This window comes from Arvicanthis niloticus, chromosome 4 (assembly GCF_011762505.2).
Source record: "Arvicanthis niloticus isolate mArvNil1 chromosome 4, mArvNil1.pat.X, whole genome shotgun sequence".
Lineage (NCBI taxonomy): Eukaryota > Metazoa > Chordata > Mammalia > Rodentia > Muridae > Arvicanthis > Arvicanthis niloticus.
This window is the reverse complement of record NC_047661.1, coordinates 126,441,673-126,462,277: the sequence shown is the minus strand read 5'-3', so window position 1 is coordinate 126,462,277 and position 20,605 is coordinate 126,441,673.

Below are 20,605 nucleotides of genomic sequence, written 5' to 3'. Positions count from 1 at the left end.
GAAATAACATCTCTGTAATTAAAACTGAGTAAACACAGTAATATTGTGAATGAATAAATACACACTAAGTTGTATATTCTATTTACAGTATTTATAACATTAAACATTGCAAATTAAGTTACATTATTTCACTTTATGAGTAGTAAAATACATATTCATCTTTTGATGAATATAAAGCAATTCTGAAAAATATATAAATCCGTTTAACTTGCAAATTGGATTTATAGATAGATATTTTTTTTCCAATATAATCCTCTAAATTTCTTGTGACCATCTTTTGTTAATTCTTTACTAAAATTTATGAATAATATTTAAAGAATTGAATCTCAAGAGGGATTTACATTAAACAGAGTATGATTTATAATATTATTATATGAGTTAAAATTTTTTGGTTTAGTTTAGCTAAGAAAGAATAACATCATTTTTTTTTTACTACAAATGTATCCAATATAAAACTCAACTAAAGATATTAAGATGATTTATTTTATTCAAAGACTAAGACTAATATAAGAATATTAGGGTGTCTCTGAGAAGTTCAAATTATTTCTTAGGGTGCTAGGGTTCTGTGTAGAGAGTAAATGTGTATATTTGGCATGAACATTGCCATGTCAAGGATGCAGTGTCTCAGACACCGGAACATAGAAAGGCCTCCCTTGAACCAGGGTTAACTGGATAAAAGTTCTTCCGCTGGTCTGAGTACAGTCAGTTGGCAGAGTATGCAGAAAGTATAAACACATTAACTGCAGCTTGAGGCTGTACCCCTACAGAGATCCTCTGATGAGATCAGCTAACCTACTACTCAGTCAGCTTAGATCTAATATATGGCTGTGTTTCTGAGGTGCAGCTGCTATTCTACCCGAGTGCACTGCCATAACAATACCAGCTTTTATCATTTATCTGTTATTTCTTAATTTCTATTTCACCCAACTCAGGTCAACCCCAAAGCCATACAGGTTGAGGCAGCCTTGGAGATTGAATAGTGACCAAAACTGCCCAGATCCAACCAAGTCTTGTCTTACACATTTGAAGAGTAAAATCTACAAACCACAGAGCATTAGTTTCAGAGAAATTTGCTAGAGATTAATAGGGAAGAAAAAGAGGAGGAGGGACAACAAAACAATGAAAAAAAGAACAAGAAAAACAACAAAAATAAGAGGAAGGAGAGGAGGAGGAGAGAGAAGAGTGGGAGGAGGAGGGAGAAGAAAAGGGGGAGGGGAGGGGAAAGAAGGGAGAAGGGGGAAGAAGAGGAAGAGGAAGAGGAGGAAGAGGAGGGGAGGAAGAAAGAAGAAGGAGAAGGAAAAGGAGGAGGAGGAGGAGGAAGAGGAGGAGAAGGAGGAGGAGAAGGAGGAGGAGGAGGAGAAGGAGGAGGAGAAGGAGGAGGAGAAGGAGGAGGAGGAGGAGGACGAAGAGAGACAGACCGACTGACTGACATACAGGCAGAAAGAAGAAAGACAGACACACATACACATAGAGAGACAGACAGAGATAGAAAGAGGAAGGAACTGAACATCAGCAGAGCCACAGGGTCTCAGTAAATAGGAAACTCTGAGCTGCTCTGTAAGGCTTTTTAAAGGATTTATGGTAGAGCCTTGGATGATAGATGTAGCCAGTAGTCATGTACAGCCTTTAGACGGAGTGCTCACCTAGGACACAAAAGAAAGAGGAAGCAGAGTCTTCTCTTGACTCTCTAGCCTGCAGCAAGGATATTCTCAGAACTGGTTTCAATCTCTGTTTTTATCAACAATGAAACCAGCAAACAAGACAGACCTTGATCTAAACTCCTTACTAAATGTGGTAATAAGGACAAAGCATACACGCATGGTAAAGGCACACCACAGAATTCAGCACCAAAATGCCTGTGTACTAAGTGGCATATTTACCTAACCCGCCCTTACAGCCCAATTTGTAGCTGTCAATGTAAGTGTACTTCTATAAACAAGATTTAAAACATCAAATGTGATGGCCATTTTTTTTATTTCATAGGAATCTGGGGAGTATAAAAAGTAGCTTGAGTATTCTTATTGTTATTTTAATTATTTAGTCTCAGAAGTACAGGATAGTTATTAGGAATGCAAGTTACTGAAATTGTGTTAGCAAAAACATTCTTACAAACATCACTGTGTAGAGTTAAAAATTATAAAAACCATTTTATGAAATATATACAGGCTTTTTCTTTACTCTAGACCTGAGCAAAAGAACGCAAGTTCCAGAAAGTGGAACTGTATGTAAGATTTCAGGCCTTCACTGCCCCAGGATACATGCCAGGTGAGGACATTATCCCTGAATCAGAGGACACTTGCTGGATTAACATTCCTCAAGCCTCAGGGAAGAAAAATAGTTAATCTGAAATAGTTGGTAAATGACAGGGCGGGGCACAGTGACGTGGTAAAGCTACATTCTTGAGAAGAATGAGTGTGCAGAGTGATTTTCACATGACTCTAAATCATTTAGGGTGGGTTCCTCTGAAATGTTCCACTATTTTTATGTTATGTATCCTTAACAACCCCTCACCCTCTCCCACTCCTCTGGTTTGTGGTTTTTCCCTTTAAAAACCCTCCTCAGGCTTCGTCAAACTCTACTCCTGCGCGGGTGTGAAGTTTGACCGCTGGCTGCCAGCTCTCTTCCCTAATAAACCTCTGCTGATTGCATCCAGGTCCAGTATCTTGGAGTTTGTGGGTGGTCACCACTTCCTGAGACTTGAGTAAGGGTCTCCCGAGTTTGGGGGTCTTCAACTTCAATAGACAACTTTGTTTTTAATGAACCCACACAATAAAATGAAAACTTTGCTTTAAAACAGTGACCAGAATAACCTGCAAGAAAGAGAGAGAGAGAGAGAGAGAGAGAGAGAGAGAGAGAGAGAGAGAGAGAAAGAAAACACAAACATTAACTTTAAACCAGAAGTCCAGATGTGGCTCCCAGAAGGAACTTTGTGATTTATTACTTCAAATGACCTCTTTTTATTTTTGATGAACTGATAAAGGTTTTATTGACAGAAAATCAATATATGGGTCAAATGACAAGTTTGCTGACACCATGCTTAACTGAAAATTATAGTGTTATTAACACTGTAACCGAAGAACATTCCCAAACCAAGCACTCCATTTCTCCCCTGAACTGAGGACAGAGAAACACACAGTGGTACTTAAGGAAGTGTGCGTGGTTCGGACTACTTATCTGTCAAAATATGAGGAGTAAAAATGGAATGTGGCAGAGTTTTAAAAAGAAAACAAGCAAACAACAGAAGGAGACCCTAAGCTCTATGCTTCAGAAGAAGGGGTCCAGAAGGAATAGAGAACAGGGTGAAGTTGCTCAAAACACACTGCATGCAGGTCTCAAAGAACTGAAGAAAACAGAACAGAAACCCCTACAAAAACTGTCCATAATGGCTGGCTGTAACTAAACACCATGGAAAAGAAAGCAGTCCCATCTCTGTGAAAATATGCCCTTTCACTCTACCATAAATACTACAATGTCCTTAAGTAAAAATTTAGTCTTACAGTTTTAGACAATTCCTGAAAAATATTAATTTTGTAATGATTAACTTTATTCACCAAATCAGTAGAAATTATCACAAAGTAACACAAATTAGGATGTGAGAAACAAGCAAACATTCTTAATGCCTTCATTCGCACCTAAAGTATTACATACTCATGAATTTATTGGGCAGAGGTGAAGTGTAGAGTATCTAGAAAACCAAGAACTCCAAATATCCTCCCAAAACATCTTAAGCCTCCTCTGCTTTGGGACTCTCTCCCTGCTCATGGAGACAGGCACACAAATAGTTCTGCAAGCTTTTGCTGATAGGAATGAAAGAAACAACTTTCACAACAGAACCAAGACTGACTCTTGGAGAGACATATTGGATGGAATACATAGAGTATGCCTTGCTAAGACATGACCAGAGAAGGACTTTAAAAAAAAAAAAAAAACAAACAGCCTTCCTGCTAGCCCAGCAGTGAGTTTCTGACCCAGGAAAGAAGTTTTAAAAAGCCTTGGATAAGATAACTTATTGCATCTGAACATCAACAAGAAGCTGATGAGGCTGGACCACTATAAACTACCAAATGGAAAAAGTTAACACCTGAGCTGGTTGGGGCTAGAAGTCCCCAGGGTTTGCATTCCTTCTATGCTATGCTCAACCAATTACCTGGCAAAAGTCAGGTAGGCCTGGCTTGCTAAAAAAAAAAAAAAAAAAAAAAAAAAAAAAAAAAAAAAAAGGAGCTGTTGGTGTTTGGCCTCTCCCCCTCTGCCCCTTCCTCTGTACCCCTCTGTCCCCTGCCCCCTCTTCCCCAGACCCTTCTCCTCCTCTGACCCCCTCCCTCTCTCTCCCTCTCTCCCTCTCTCCCTCTCTCCCTCTCTCCCTCTCTTCCTCTCTTCCTCTCTCCTCCTGTCCCTGCTTCCCCGCTCTCTTTCTCCCCCACCTCTACGTGTTCATGGTTGGCTGGTACCTCAGGAAGAAGGGCCCTCCAAGGGCCCTCCAAGGCACCCCTCCCACCTTATCATAAGGTTTTCTACAAAACATATTCTTGGCTTTTTATAAAACACAACACCTAGTGCTTTGAAGGCCATAGGAAGAAGAAAGTCTTAAAGACTTAAAGTCTTAAAGACTTATTGTCTTGCATTAGGAGTCAGAGGTCACATATTTGAAACAAAAGGAGTAAGTGAAATTACTAAATTTAAACCCACATGGAAGAGGGGGTGGGGGGGAGACAGAAAGATGATTTTAGAGATAATTACTTACTTTCCTTTTTTTTTCTTAGTCTGGCTATTTATCCAAAAAGACTAACTATGGTGAATTCCAACCTAGGCAATTTTATTACAGTAATGTCAGTTAATGAAGAAAGTTATGTCCCAATGTACAATTTATTTATTGTTTATGCATCTATTAGTTCAGAAAAAAAAAACTTAAAAGAGAAAATGTATCAGTATATTCCTTTCCTACCTAGGGAAACTCTTTAACAACCTTAGAAAATTGCTTTTAGGATTAGGCTCATTTTACTAATCTAGGAAATAGATTTTGTATTCACAAGGAATCTACTTGTAAAATCTCTCTGCAGGTGCAACTGCAGGTGTCCTGAAGCCTTCCAGGTAGCCAGGGGAACCTGCCAGGGGGATCTTATGTCATCTGCAACACCTTTTAGGGTAAGAACCTCCTGGGCCAAGAGGGTTATTTCTGCAGAGAAAAGAATCCTATTCGGTCTTGCAGCATTACTTTGTCTATTCCTTCTTTTGAATTTTCAACAAATGGAAGACAGATCTTTCTCCAGCTAAAGGACTCTATGGATGTTTCTCACAGTAAATTGAGTGCTCTGTGATGACATGCTGAAGCAAATCTGCATTAAATTGGCAATTACTGGATAATTTGTATGTTAACTGATGAAGATGATTTCCATGGATTTAACAGCATGTGTTCTGGAGAGCTATGCCTAACCCTAAGCACAGAGTATTTTATAGCTTCCTCTGAGATGTAAAACATCCACCTTAGATTGACACCTTAGACTGAAAAATCTGGAAAAGGCAGACCCAGCAAAGGAAAGCCCATCATACTCTAAACTGTAGGAGAAAGGAGATGATAGTCCTGCCCCAGGAGAAGGAAAAGTTTCTTCCTTGCCAGCCTTTTGACTTTAGCCTAGGACTGTCATATTTGAATGTAGGATAAAGATCATGCATGCCTCTAGGATTTCTGCAGATTGAAACAGCAATAAGACTTTCACAGTCAGTAGAAAGGACTGTACAATGAGCACAGTGTCAAACACTGGGATAGACTGGCCCATTGCAGATTCAATATTGATGGCTAGGCTCTACAATTTACTCCTGGGCTACAGAGCTATAATCATGAGTTGAAAAGCTTGAGAAGGACCAGAACATGGTTCCTGACCTGCTCTTCCATCCCACTGTTTCCTCTGGCCTTAGAATCCATGATGAAGCAGGGCCCCTACTTCCGAAACTTCTTCTAATGTACCCTTATGGAAAGACATTACATCACTCTGCTGTACTTTTTTTTTTTTTTACTGTGATTATTAAATTTAAGTGAAGGTGATAGATTTTAGTGATGTGGTTTCTAAAGATAGCAGTAAAAATGCTGTATAAATATGAACTAGAAAGGAAAATATGGCAAAATGTAAAATCATTTTTGTTGTTGTTCTTTAGAAGAGAGAGAAGAGGGGGAAGGGAGAAGTGATGAAATTTTAGAAAACCTTTAGAGATGATTTGAAATATAAACTACCCACCCTGGGGACCCTAAGAACAGAACTGCCTTAGAGTCTTTTTATTTGTTTTGAGTCCACAGAAATAACAAGTTATTTTACTTTTTTGTAATTAATTCTGGATGAACAAAATATCAATGAGGTCATTTATGTTTATAAAATTTATACAGAGTTCTTAGAAAATTCCTAATTTTCAAACTTTGAGTACTCAGTGGATTTGAGAAGGCATTTATCAATCAGAAGATAAAATGTTGAAAGAGCAACAGATTTAGTCCATTAAATTTTACATGAAATAGTTGGTGTCATTTCGCACAGAAACAATGAGGTCACATACTCTTCAGACATTTGATACTTAATACAGTAAGTCGCAGCAGAAAATTCAAACAGAAAGTCACTTGGCTTAGAGTATAACAGCATGAAATCACTTTTTGTGTCATTGCAGAGGCATAAGAAGGAGATGGGAATGGATGCAAAGGAGACAGGGTGGTCTGGATCAAGAAACAAACTTTCCAACTTATAAGCACATGTTCCTTGAGAGCTGATATTCTACCAGCTGGGGACTCGAAAAAGGCATTTCGAATGTGACTGCAGCCCAGGTGCTAGGGATTTTTCTCTAAAATTCACCCCATATGTTCAACACTTTATGGGTAGCTAAAGCTCAAGGACACTCTTCAAAGAGAAAAGGAACATCACATATTACAAGAATTGAATATCATTTTCTTTAAAACGTTATTCCTAACATTATGCCATGCTTAAAATATTTTAACTTTGCTTTGTAGAAATGATGTGAATTGTACTATTATTTATTCAAAATTGCTCTACAGTCTTTTCTTTTATTTGAAATTTGTTCTCAAGTAACAGTTACGATATTTTGCATGTAGGATACCCTAATAAGACTTCAGAAAATTAAATATGCAGTGAGTGCATGTATTAGTTACAGCTTCAAAAAGTTTTCTGATAATGGAGCAATTATTGTAATTTTATTTCTACCATAAGGTAAGCATTTTTAATGTATAGGTTGGATTTAAACCTAACTTTGTATAATAGAAAAGGATATTACAAAGCCACAACTCAAGTCAACTAGAACATTACTGATATTTGAAATCTCCTAAGTTCTCTTATCCAAAAATACAGGAATATGTGTCCCCATCAGCTTTTAGTCTATGTTTGCTGCCCAGAGAAAACTAAAAAAGGAATCTCAACTGAGGGATTGCCCAGGTCAGATTGCCTTATGAACATATCTATGGGGAATTGTTTTGATTTTTAATCAATTTAGAAGAGGCTGGCCAACTGTGGGTAACACCATTCCCTAGGTAGACGGTCCTGGGATGTATAAAAAAGCTAGCTAAGCATGAGCATAAAGCAGAAAAACAAGCTCCATAGTTTCTGTTCCAAGTTCTTCTTTGAATCCCTACCCTAAATTTCTATTAATGAATGGCTGTGTTCTGGGAGTTTCAGTGGAATACATGGTTTCTTGGCCATGGTATTGTTGGAGCAACAGCTAGACCTTAACAACTAGTGTTGGGGATTAGGTCTAATGGTTTGTCTTAATCCAGCTCCCAGAATCACATGGAAATCTGAGCACTCAGACACTAAAGAAAGCCTGCCCCCAGTTGGCTCTGATTGGGAAATAAAGTTGGCATTGACCAATGTCTGAGCAAGATGAAAGAGGAGGGGACTTTTAGATTTTGAGGGCAAGGAACCAAGGGAGAAGAGAGAATAAGGTAACTTGGAAGGAGAGGGATTAGATTTAAAAGCTGCAGGAAAGAAAGCTACAAGCCATATAAGAAGGGTAGCAGAGATGAAATGTTAATTTAACAAATTGATTCAAGAAAGTTGGAGGGGAGAATGTATGCTAAGTGCAGGGAGGACTAGAAATGTCCAACCATTAAACTAGTCAAGGTATATCAAAATTAGTTGGTGTGTGTGTGTGTCTCTCATTAGAGAATCCAGAAAGCTCTTGAGCTGATGCAGTGTTAGTGACCCACAGGGAACCAAAGCAGTTTAACTAATTCATCACAGCAAACTAGAATTAAAGGTCATCTGAATGTTGTGTTTGTATTCCCTCATTGCTTATGAAGATCTTTTTAAAATAAAATAGAAATGTCTTCCCACTTTTCATGATTTCATTAAGAAAAATATTCCTCACAGGTATGCCCAGTCATTTGAATTTTGGTTAATTCCAGATATATTCGAGTTGACAACCACCAAGAATAGCAAGCATACCATGCTTAGCTGGGGCCATCTTGAACACCTTGCTCACAACTGATTCACAATCACACCATTTCTTAGGTTCCAAATTATACCTAGGCAACTGATTAAACGCTCAGTGTTCTACAAAATAATATCCATGGTCAGAATGACTTTGATCTGCATATCAGAGGTCAAAAAATAAGCTTAATTTTTAGAAAGAAGTTGCTAAGAGACACTCATGCCCCAAAAATAATAACATTTAATTTACTATATTAGAAACAGTAAGTAACAAGAAAATTTTGTATAGATACAAAATTTAGTTGGATAGAAAGAAGTAATTCACAAACAAAAGCTGTGTGGGGAAGACACAATGAATGTATGGTGACTATCTTCATGCAGAGTGGGGTTTTCATTTTGTTTTTGTTGGTTTTAACCAATCATAGAAAGTTTTCTTTCCCATTTCCTGACTTCCAGTTTTAGGAATGGTGTCTTGAAGATGGACAGAAACACCTTACAAGTGTACATTTAAAATGAACACCCTCCTACAGTGCACACTACTGCATCTGCTCCTAATACCTAATTCAGCATTGCTGGCTTTGCTTCCCAGCATGTCTAGGAGAGGAGAGGCTTATTAAAAGGTAATTTGGATAGGGAGAAGATGTATCTAGTTTACATTTATAACTGGAAACATATCAAGTCCCGCGCCAGAATTTGGAAATCAAATAACCAAATTTTAGTATGTTTTTAATATTATAAATACTACCTATGTCCAGTGAGGTTTACACCAACTTGCACTGAGAGGAATGAGTTGGCTAAAGCCACGCTGACTCTACAACAGGCTACAAGCTGGCAGTTCAGAAGACTAAGTCCAGGTTTCTGTTTCCATAGCCAGAAAAATCCAAAACAAGTCAATTCCAGGAAAATCACACCTCATGGAGAGCCAATTAGAAGCTGTCCCAATACTTAGCCTGAGCCAAGTATCAGCAATTGTTCTGGAAAGTCCCCCAAATTCCCCAGGGCCTTAACCAATCACAAAGCCACCCATAGCCCTGGAGATAGAGCCAACCAAGCAAGAGAAAGAAAGGGAAAACTCACCCGCTCCTACCCTAAGAGACTTTAAATCGTGTCTCTAAAGCTCACTTTTGTCTTTCATCCTGAAAGATAGATCCCTGCATGCTGCATTTCTGAAAAATAAATGCTCTTTGCTGTTAAAAAAAGAAATGCAATTCAATCTATTAATTCATTCTTTTTGTGTTTCCTTTGATTTAAATGGCTTACACAACATCCAGTTTTCAAGCTTCTGTCAATAATAACAATAATTATATATGTGTGTGTGTTTGCATGTGTGTGTGTGTATATATATACACACACATATATGTGTGTGTGTGTATGTATAATGTATGTGGTGGTATATGCAGATACAAAAATAAAATTTTGCATCTTCATATTTTCTAAAAAAATTATTTATAATTCAGCAAATAGGAAGAACTCACAGGAAAACAGCCAAAAGATTTACTATACAAAAGGAACATTTATTAGCAGTTGCTAAACATCGTCTTGGTCATATATCATTTATGTATGTTAAGACAGAAATAAGCAAACTAATATTAAAATATAATAATTATAAGTAAAATACTTCAGTCTTGCATTTTTCAAATGGATATTCTGAAACAAGCTGACATAAGCCCAAGAAGAGGTTGAAACGCTAAGGATTCACTCTAAGAATGTTAAGACAATACAGAATCTTCCCTCCTACCATGCCCATTATAGTAGCTCTCTTTGACTTTAGAGAAACTAGGATTTCTTGCTCTTTTCACTTATATATGTAAACTATCAAACTATTGACAAATCCTCTTCTGTTGCATTTCCAAATATATTTTCTGTTCACTGCGTATTCTGCTTATGAGAGAGCCAAGATTCAGATAACCCTTTGTCTTTAAGAATCATCATTGCTTTCATTTTCTTTTTATTTTTTAACCGTTCTCCTCTCTCTCTCTCTCTCTCTCTCTCTCTCTCTCTCTCTCTCTCTCTCTCTCTCTCTCTCTGTATGTGTGTGTGTGTATGGGGCGGGGGGGAGGGATGGTCCGTGTTAACACTGAAGTCCATGTGGATGTCCCTGATCTGTGCCACCACCTGAAACCATGTTGACGTCTGTGGGCTGTGTTGCCCACACGCCAACAAACATGTTTATGTGAGTTGTAAGTATATGCAGACACGTGAGGACACATTGATGTCTGTGCTGATGAGGCTCATGTTCTTGTCTGTGGTCCTGCTGCAGCCAGGGTCCATGTTTATGTTCATGTTCTGTCTTATCACTGAAGGCTATGTGAATGTCTGTGGTCTCTACTGCCAACCGATGCCACATTGATGTCCATGTGCCAAGCTACCACTGGGGACTATATTTTAATCTGTAGCCTGTGTCACTGATTTTGGCGTATGTGGCTGCTCAGGGCTTTTATGGTATCCATTGCCTAGCTACAGCAGAGGTCTCTGTTAATGTCCTTAATCTCTACTGGCAGCAGAGATCATACTGAGGTCATGGCATATCCAGATAATGGAGACCATGTGTGTGTGTGCATGGTCCATGCTGTGCTCTCTCCAGAAATCATGTGGAAGTCTATGATCTGTGTTCCTTGTAAAGAGCAAGTAAGCTACTTTTGCAGTAGTATGACTGCAGACTCACTGTTGAGGAAGAGAGAAGTAGAAGGTTTCTGTGACAACCCTTATCCCTTTATCCCCTATTCGCTAAAAAGCCACCAAAACGAACTCTTAAAAATTGTGATAAGGATGTTGAAGTATAGCTCTCCACAACTGATGGCTTCTTACAGAAGTGTGGTTGGGGTGAACTCAGTTTTGTTTAAGGGACAGACAACCAGGAGTTTGACCATGATCCACTGAGTGAATGGACAACACAAATTGGATTTTTGTTGTTGTTACTCTTTTTGGGGAGAGAGATCACAAGGGTGAGAGGCAGACCTGGCATGATTGGGAAGTAAGTGTTGTAGGTGTGCATGATGTGAAAAAAAAAGAAAAAAACTTTTTATGTTTAAGATGTACAATTTTTTCATATGTTTTTCATTAAGAAATAATCACTGAAGGCTGGAGAGCTGATTCAGTATTTGAAAAGCAATGAGTGTTCTTCCAGAAGACCCACATGGAAGCTCACAAATACATGCAACTCCAGATCCAGGGGATCTGACACCCACACTTAGGCATACATGCAGACAAAACACTGATGCACATAAAGTAAAAGAAAATAAGAAATGATTTAAATGTAACAAAAAAAAAAAAAAAAAAAAGAGAGAGAGAGAGAAAGTCACTTTGCCTTTCCTAGTCTTCCTTTATGTCCTGATGAGAATAGAAGATATCTACACTTTTGGCAAATTGAAGAATGTTTTAAATGATAACTCACCTTTGTATATATTTAATTTCTAGCTGTTAATCAACATAGATGAAACTGAAACTTACTGCAACATTTCCGCATGGTGAGCTCCCTCCACCCAACTCACAGCAAGAGTCTTTCTATTTCCTTATAAAGTTTAAAAGTTTAGATTGCATGTGTAATTAATGCATGAAGCTTTTCTCTTACTGTATCTGTTTATCTCATCATGTCTAAACATTTTCTATTCATTCTACATAGGGAGTGCAACAACACATCAAAAAATATATAACGGTTATACACGAGTTCAATTTAGTGAGCCATTGAGCTCACAGGGTTTATAAAAACGTGGTTAACTGATGAAAGCCTAAATGACCCTCAAAAGCTACATAACAGAGAAGTGGCCTCCACCAAGCTTGGGTAAAGACAAGAATACTACAGGGTTGCCGTCCCCATCCTAGTCAGTCTTCTGTTTCTTGAATGCTCTAGAATCCCCAGGACTGCAGTACATGTAGGCAGGACTACTTGCAGCTCAGGGGTGAGAAGACAAGAGGTATGTATGCTATATAGGCTGCTAGTCAGTATTTTTGTAGTAGAATCTTACATGGATGATAAGTATATGTTGCTTTATTCCATCCCCATGGTTACTAAAGGGGTTATTATTTTTATATCTAAATCTCATACCAAGTTAACAGAGGAATTAAGTGACTTCCCTAGTGTCACAATAAATAAATATAAAACAGTGTAGTTTTAGCAACTGGCTTACTGACTATGTGCAATGGGGGTAATAACAGTCTTTGCCTGCCAATTTTCAAGGTGTAGATTATTAAGCCTTGCATGATATCAAGGCACCTACATGGTCTCTTGGAGGGAGACTGTGAAAACCATCCTGTCATTTCCATAGCATTATATCCCATAGAAAGAGCTGATAGAGATGACATCACAAAACACAAAACAATGAAATATTTCAAAAATTAAAAGTGATCAGTTTTGAGAATTTGTTACATATACTTCTAATATAGTTTGCCAAACTAGTTATAAGTCTACTTTAATTTGTAATTGTGTGTATTTTAAACAACCAAATCCCTGAGAATCTATCAACTTGCTATCGAGGACTGACATGCTGTCTCTGGATTACTACTATGCCCAGGGTTTTTTTTGGAAGTCTCAGATCTATCATGCTATGACAGCTGGCTTCAGTGTAGGCATATTGTGCTAGAGGTCTATGCAGAAATTTCATCCAATAAGTTTCATTTGATTGATTGATTGATTGATTGATTGATTGGTTGGTTGGTCGGTTGATTGATTAAAAAAGAAGCCAAAGAAGCCAAAGGATCCTGGCTCCATCATCATTACCAGCTAGGCATCTTTCTGAGTGAGAGCATCTCAGGAATCCTTCCAGTTGTGGTTTCTGAATGTATATGTTATGTAAAGAAGCTAAACTTTATCTTTACTACATTGTAACCAGGAAAAACTTCTTTAGGTAACAATTACAAGTTTTACTTTGCTTCCTGTAAAGTTAACTCTTGTTAAAACCTCAGGTAGAAAGACAGGCAAGTTTGCCTAATACAAGCTCAGTATCCCAAATACTGCTGAGGAATCCTGGAACATTTTATCCCGATAAAATACTTAGTGACCAAATCTGCTTAGCCAAAGGATTATACAAATAGTGCTTCACCACAAATGTCAAACCATTTTCAGTATAAATCACTGCTAAGTAACTTTTTGCTACAATTGCCTCTCTTCAGTCTAAACAACTAAACTAAATTCAGTTCAAACAACTAGAACATTTCTAATCTTATCATCTCAGGTTTTCCCTTCAAACCTCTGCTTTGTCCTGTTTTTTTTTGTTTGTTTGTTTGTTTTGTTTTTGTTTTTGTTTTTGTTTTGACTCACAGAACTTCTGTGGAAACACTTAAAAATGATGAAACGTAAGTCATACATAATATACCATTTTCTCACTGTGGACTTTCAATCCATTGCAAATTGTGCTTTTGCTTTTTTATTCACTAGTTAAAATATCACTGTCTAATTTTAGTGTTCAAGTCACAGTTTTATGTTCAATAATCCTATGTAAACTAAAACTTGTGCTTCCATAGAAAATTTCTTCTGGAAAAAAATATTGTAAAATAAGACAGAGACACTCGCACTGTCTCTTGCATTAGTATTCTGTGTAAAGCAAAGCCAGCTGATCAGAAAGTGATAGAAAGGTTGGTAGTCTGGTGAGAGAAATCCTCTATTGTGTGGTGAAAAGAGTGCCTGGAAGGTAGAGACTGACATCGAGGTTATCAGAGGACCTTAACCCAAATGGATAGTGTCATGGCAGTGCAGTTATATGCCTTACAAGTTTTAGAAGAGGAAAGGAAATCCATGACCATGGACGAACATTGAGGAGTTTAATATCCAAGGTAGGGCTTATGGGACCTAAAGTCAGAATTTGTTTCCCATGCTAGAATTTCAGGGCTTAAGTAGAGTGTGCCTTAATTAGCATTGTATTTATTCCTTAAATGAAGGCTCACTAATGCTGACAAGAGAACACAGATGCAGGAAGTAAGTGCTTTAAAATAGCAAGTTGAGAGCTTTCTTTGGTTACTGAAACAATGAATCCAAATGAGAATCGAATCATGTTTTGACCACAGTAAATAAATAAATAAATAAATAAATAAATAAATAAATAAATGCAGCGATGGTAAGAAATTATCACATCTCATCATATCCTTCAGAACTATATTCTACCTCATTGATAAATGTCCGCGGATGGCTTAGAACAGACCACACCAGACCAAACGGTTTCAAGTGAGGTTTATTTAGGAGTAGGGCAAAGATGGGGGCGGGGGAGAAGAAGAGGAAGAAGATGGAAGAAGAGAGTGAGGTCACGCCTGTTTTATATAGGCGCTGATGTAGCCTCTCCCAGGTAAAGGTGGAAGGTAGACAGGTGGATTCTGGGAATGTATGGCGGTTGCCTTGGTAACGATGTGAGGGTCGCCTAGATGTAATGTCACTGGGTTCAGAGCCTGATACCAACGCTCATTGGGAATTGGGGAACCACAGGTGAGGGTCAGCATTCTGCAGTTTTCCATGCCTTTCCCCACCAGCAGACTGTCTTAAGCCCATTGAGTTTATCCTGTCTCTAGTAGGTGGATCTCCCAGGCTTTGTCAGAGCTTGCAACATATTGTGCTATTCAGTTTTCTCATACTTTTGCTCTACCTTCCCTCTCCTTTTTGTCCCACTCCTTCTTTGTTCCTTCTCTTTTTTGTTTTCCTTTTGTTCTCTCATTTCTTTCTTCCTTTCCCTATCTTTTGTCATTTTTTTCTTTCATTCCTTCTCTTAACGTGTGCAGAGGGACAGCAGTAAATGCATGTGTAGTGTGTGTGGGTGTGTGCACAAGTATATGTAGGGGTATATTTATCTACTCATGTGGATACGTTTCTCTGGAAGTGGAGTGTTAATATTACTTATATTACTTCTTGGTAACTCTCCACTTTATATTAGAGATGGAGTTTCTCGAGGAAACCAACGCTCACATTCACCGTGAGTGGCTGGTCAGCAAGCCCCAGGGATCCAGCTGTTTCTATCTTTCCAGTACTGGGGCTATAGGCCATGCTCAGCTTTTATCTGGGTGACTGGTTTGAACCTAGTGTGACAAACATGTTACTAACTGAGTCTTCTCTCTGATGCCCACTTCCTTTCTAACCAGCCTTCCAGAGGAAGGGCATTGTTCTCAGTGGTGCTTGTGTGGCTGCCACCCCAGGCTGTCTAATCAACTGTTACCTTACTCTTCTTCTTTCCACTTAGGTTTTAATCACAACATGTCACATCACTGTCGATTGCTTCTTTTGTGCTTTAGGTCTCCTGCAAGCCCATCTATTTTAATTTCTAGATGACTGTCAAAACAAAACCCAACTTTTCTTTCTGTATTCACACTCAGAATTTTTTTTTTCTGTCCCAGGACAAAACTTGCCTATGGGATTTTGGAATCGTATGGAGTTAAATTCATATCTTCTATTATCAATTATATACCACGGGGAAAACAACAACAACCTCAACTAACGTCTTTGATTTTTGTTCTCTCTTTAAAAAGGATATAAGTGGAATGATATTTTCTATTGAAGCACTTTATTTCTTTTCCTTTATTTGTTAGAATCTGAGTTTAAAACATGGTGCTATTTTTGAATTTGCAAATATGAAATCCTTCTAAGGTTTCTGAACTACCCATGGTCATACAGCAAGACTGGCAAAAATAAAGACTGCAGCCTGCTGAGAACCATTATCCCATGGCTTAAGATTTCCTGCCACTCTGTTTCTAAATTTAAAGAAGGCGGGGGTGAGGGGGTGGGGGGTGGGGGGGCAGAAGGCTGCAAAACCCTACTTTCTGGCTCAGTGTGTCCCTGAGATAACACAGTCATACCACCTGCACTGCAGTCGACATCTTTTTTTAAACAAAACCAGCTCCCTGTTCCCACCCTATCGGCCCTGCTCTCACCTTGCTATCCCAGCAAAATAACACAAGAAGTAGAGCAGGTCACAAAACTAAATTATTACAATTGTGTCTGGCTTCTGAGTGAAAGAAGGCATTGTATATACTTGAAGTGGTAGCATTAAAATGTTTTCTCTTTGAGAGTCTGTGCTGGGGGGATTTGAAGTATACTCAGCTCAGTAGATTTTATCCACATAAAGCACTTTTGTTGAAAATCTGCTTTTCTCCAGCTTGTTATTATTAAGCAAACAGCCAGCCCTTTTCAAAATTGTAAAGCAGTTGCTGTTTTTCTTCTCACTCTGAATTCCCATTGCATTGCTTTGTATCTCTTGCTTTTCTCTGCTTTTCCTAATGAGCCTGCCTCTGTTCTTGCCACCACTGATATCAAATCTTGATTCCAGTAGCACATGCATTTACTTTGATGAGTTAGTCTAACGAGATAGCCCACGCACATTGACCGCCCCTTACCATCAGCATTCCTCCTTACTATCAGCATTCTGACCTCTCTCTGTCTGACATCACACTGCCTCATTCACTCTTGATTTCTAAGAACCTGTGGTTTGATTTCATACTGTAAGGTCTTTGATTAGACTTGACTCATAGATGGACAGATAGAGAGAACCAAAAGGGACCCATATTAAGTGAAGCCTTCTTTTACTTACAAAGATGGGAGGGGGCATAGAAGAAACTTGATTTCTGGGCATTCACCTGCTAACTGGAATAATTAATACTCTAGCTAGGTCTCAGAATTTTGCTTCTGTGAGTGAGGTCTTTTAAAGCTTTCATTGGGTTCAGTTTTAATTTACTTTATTTAAGCAACCACACATTACAACTAGGCACTGTATTTGGATGGTAACTCAATATTAAAGAGATGTTGGTCTGGGTGAGCTTGAGTCTTGTTGTTTATAGAAATACAGAGACATTATATTATGACTTTACCTTTGTGTTCTCTTTTCGAACTTACATTTACTCTGGGAGAGTTGACACAAACCTGATATCCACAGATAAATCCTGCCATAAGAAATGATTTAGCAAGTGCTAATGACATATCTTTTTCAAAGTGCTTACAATTTCCCCTTCTTATGCCCTTCTCTTGGTTTTCTGAAGTATTCTATTTGAACAGACAAGAAAAAGCCATCAGTGAATTAATTACTCTGAAACTCAGTAGTAATTCTAACACATGGCATTCATCTCTGTTTGCTGATTTCTCACTTTATTGCAAAACTAATCCTCCTTCACATATATTTTGTGAAGGGAATTGATGTGTCTAACATGATAATAAAAGTCAGTTTCACAATAACACTGTACTTAAGGTGTCTGTATGGATCAGGCTTCCTCTAGGTGCATTGCATGTGGACTCCTTTGATCCTGTGAGGAAGGGTTTTATGCTCCTGGAAGAGATTACACTGTACATACTCTCCTCTCACTGACTAGGAACATGTCTGCATGTCACGAAAAATATTTTCACTATAAAGAAAATGTAAGTTTGTCTTCCTTGGGATGGCAATTGTCCTATAGATGTCCATGTGCAATTGTGTTACCATTCAAGATTTGGAGATCAGATCACATCACTCTTGAGACATGTTGAAAAGTTTAGCAAGTGGGGCCTAGGGGAAGGATTCAGGGCACCATGAATGAAGCGTAGAAGGGGACATTGGCTCCTTCACGTCTCTGCATTTGCTCTTAGCCTTCATGGAGGAAACATTTTTGATCTACATGTTTCCTGCTAATATGTTCTACCTTGCCACATGCTCACAGCCCATGGACTTCAACCACAGAAACGGTGAGCCAGAACATCCTTCATCCTTATAAACAGTACCTCGGGCATTTTGTCATGGTGATAAAAGGCTAAAGAATTCAAATTGTTTATTTCTAACACTACATTTCAGCTGTTATAAATAACTGTGAGGAAAGCTGATACTTATCAAATTTGATGTCCAAATACAAACTGGCAAACCCAATTTGGAATTCGCCTAGTTTTTTTAATTATGCTACATATTTGGTTTTCTGTTTAGAACTTTAAGAAAAGATTTACGCTTTTCAACTCTCATGGCAAATATAAAGAATGCCAAGACAACCATAGCCTAACAGCAAACATTATTACAAGTTATGTATTCTCACTTTACCTGTTGAAAATGGACTCTTTCTTTCTTAATAATTACTTTAATCCACTTACATTATTATCCATTTCCTATTACTGTAATGTTTCTGTTATATCTGCTTTAAAGGCCCTGATAATGTATGCATATTCATTCATCTTTCAGTCATTGGTACTCCAGTAGTAGGAATGCACACAGCAATTAATGAATAGTCCCCGAGCCAATCAAAAAGCATGTAAAATGCTTAAGTCATCCTTCTCTAGGAATTCCTCATAAAGTACTTTAGAAACTCCTTTGCCTTCCTGCTATGATCAAATAGTCTCGCCAACCACATCGGACTACTGAAAATAGTGATCTTTTGCACTTACTCACCTAAACTTGGAGTGGATATATTTCACAAGGAAGACTCGGTGTTCTGTGGGAGTGTTGTTCAAAACTGTAAATCTGTGTCCTATGGGTTTACATTGAGCAATTATCCATGGAAGTCAAATATCCTCAAGTAACTGGGTAAAAATTGCCTTTTGATTAAGCATTTTCTAGAAAGGCTGAACAGCATCCGTCTGCTTAATTTTTAAATTATAATTACATTTTGTGCCTTGATTCCTCCATTGCATTCCAATCAATGTCTTTTTCTTGACATGAGTTAAAAGCATTAATATTTTGAACCTTGCTCTTGGAACAAGAAGATTTGATTTCCGTCTCGTTTCCAAAATCTATCACTGTAAAATCATTGACAGGACACTTTTTCTTTTTAACACCAATTACATGCCAAACATCATCCTCAGTAATTGTCACAGCTTATTTTATTTAATGCATCATTAGCCAAGGTTACATGGGTATGCAATTGGCAGAATATTCAAATTCATGCGCTTAATTAAAAATGTACATTGACCTTCTCCGCTCCTCTTCCTGTCTCCTCCTAATCCTCTGTGAGCATCTTTTTGTGGCTCTCTTCTCAGCAACCATCCTGGAAGGCATATCAAAAACTACATTTCTTAGAAATAAATAATTTTGCAGACTAGGGAAAGGGTTATATGCGTCTGTATTCTCAACATTCTATGAAGAACTTTCTTGTTAAGACTTGGACCCCATTCAAATGAATTTATATGCTTACTAGCAGAAGAAACGCACCCAGAGATCTCCTATACTCATAAGGCCATCCCTAAAATTTGCAGCCCAATTTAGCAAGTAACCTACAGCTAAGTATGAATCCTTGACTTGCACATATACAAAAGGAGAAGTGCCCCCTGTGCACCTGAAATAGACGCTAGACTGACCATCTGTGTTTGACCTGACAGTGTTCTCACGGACTCAAGCAGTCATGACTGAATATTATAAAAACGAAAAATAGAATAAAATGTCACTGTAGTCTTCTCAGGGACAGAAGCCCATGCTACTGTTGGTACATAGAGCCTGTGTAAACAAAGAGACTGCTGACACTCTGAAGACCCGGTCACTTGCCAGGAATTCCTGCAAACCTTGTTAGGCAACTTGAGCATTGCATGACTAAAAACACCTGGTATTCACAGATTGTTAGTAGGCACCCCAACCTCTCAGATTGCAGAGTAGCAACCCAAATGCAGATGGTTTCTCAAAAGATTGGAGATACAGAAAGCAGAGGAGGCCATGCTCTCAAAGTTAGCGCCGCCACATTTTGTAAATACAGCTTGAGGGTAGTGCCTCGAGTACTAGTGTGAATCTGCTTTAAATAATTTAAAATATTTTTAAAAACTATCTTCAGTAGTTAGTTTCCTTAAATAAGAATCCAAAATCTCATTTGAGGGGCTCCTGTGATCGTCGTCGTTTCTTCTCCTACTCCAAAGCATTTACGAAGTAGCTGAACTGGCAATTTTTTTTCTTTTCCTTTCTCTGGTAGACTCTCTGAAGAACAGTTCCCAGCTTCTCTTTTGCATTTGGGCCATTTTTACTCTTTTCAATTTTCTAGTGTCTCTTCCAGCCTGAAAACTTTGTGCCTCTGTAGAATCGACTGCCTGATTCTTTCTCTACACTCCCCAAAGTTTTATCCTGAGGCATACATAATTTACTCTTCAATGCTTATTCAACAAGACTCCCCTCAACCTTGCCAAAAAGCAAACTCGGGCCAAATGGAATTCCTGTGTGGACTTCTTTCAGAATCACGTCTTCCAGCCAGTGGTCCAGCCAAAGAACTATCTGGGCAGCCTCACTTGCTCGCTCTCTCGCTCGCTGACATACTTTTCAGCCTTGCTGGCAGGCAGCCCAAAGTGCAGT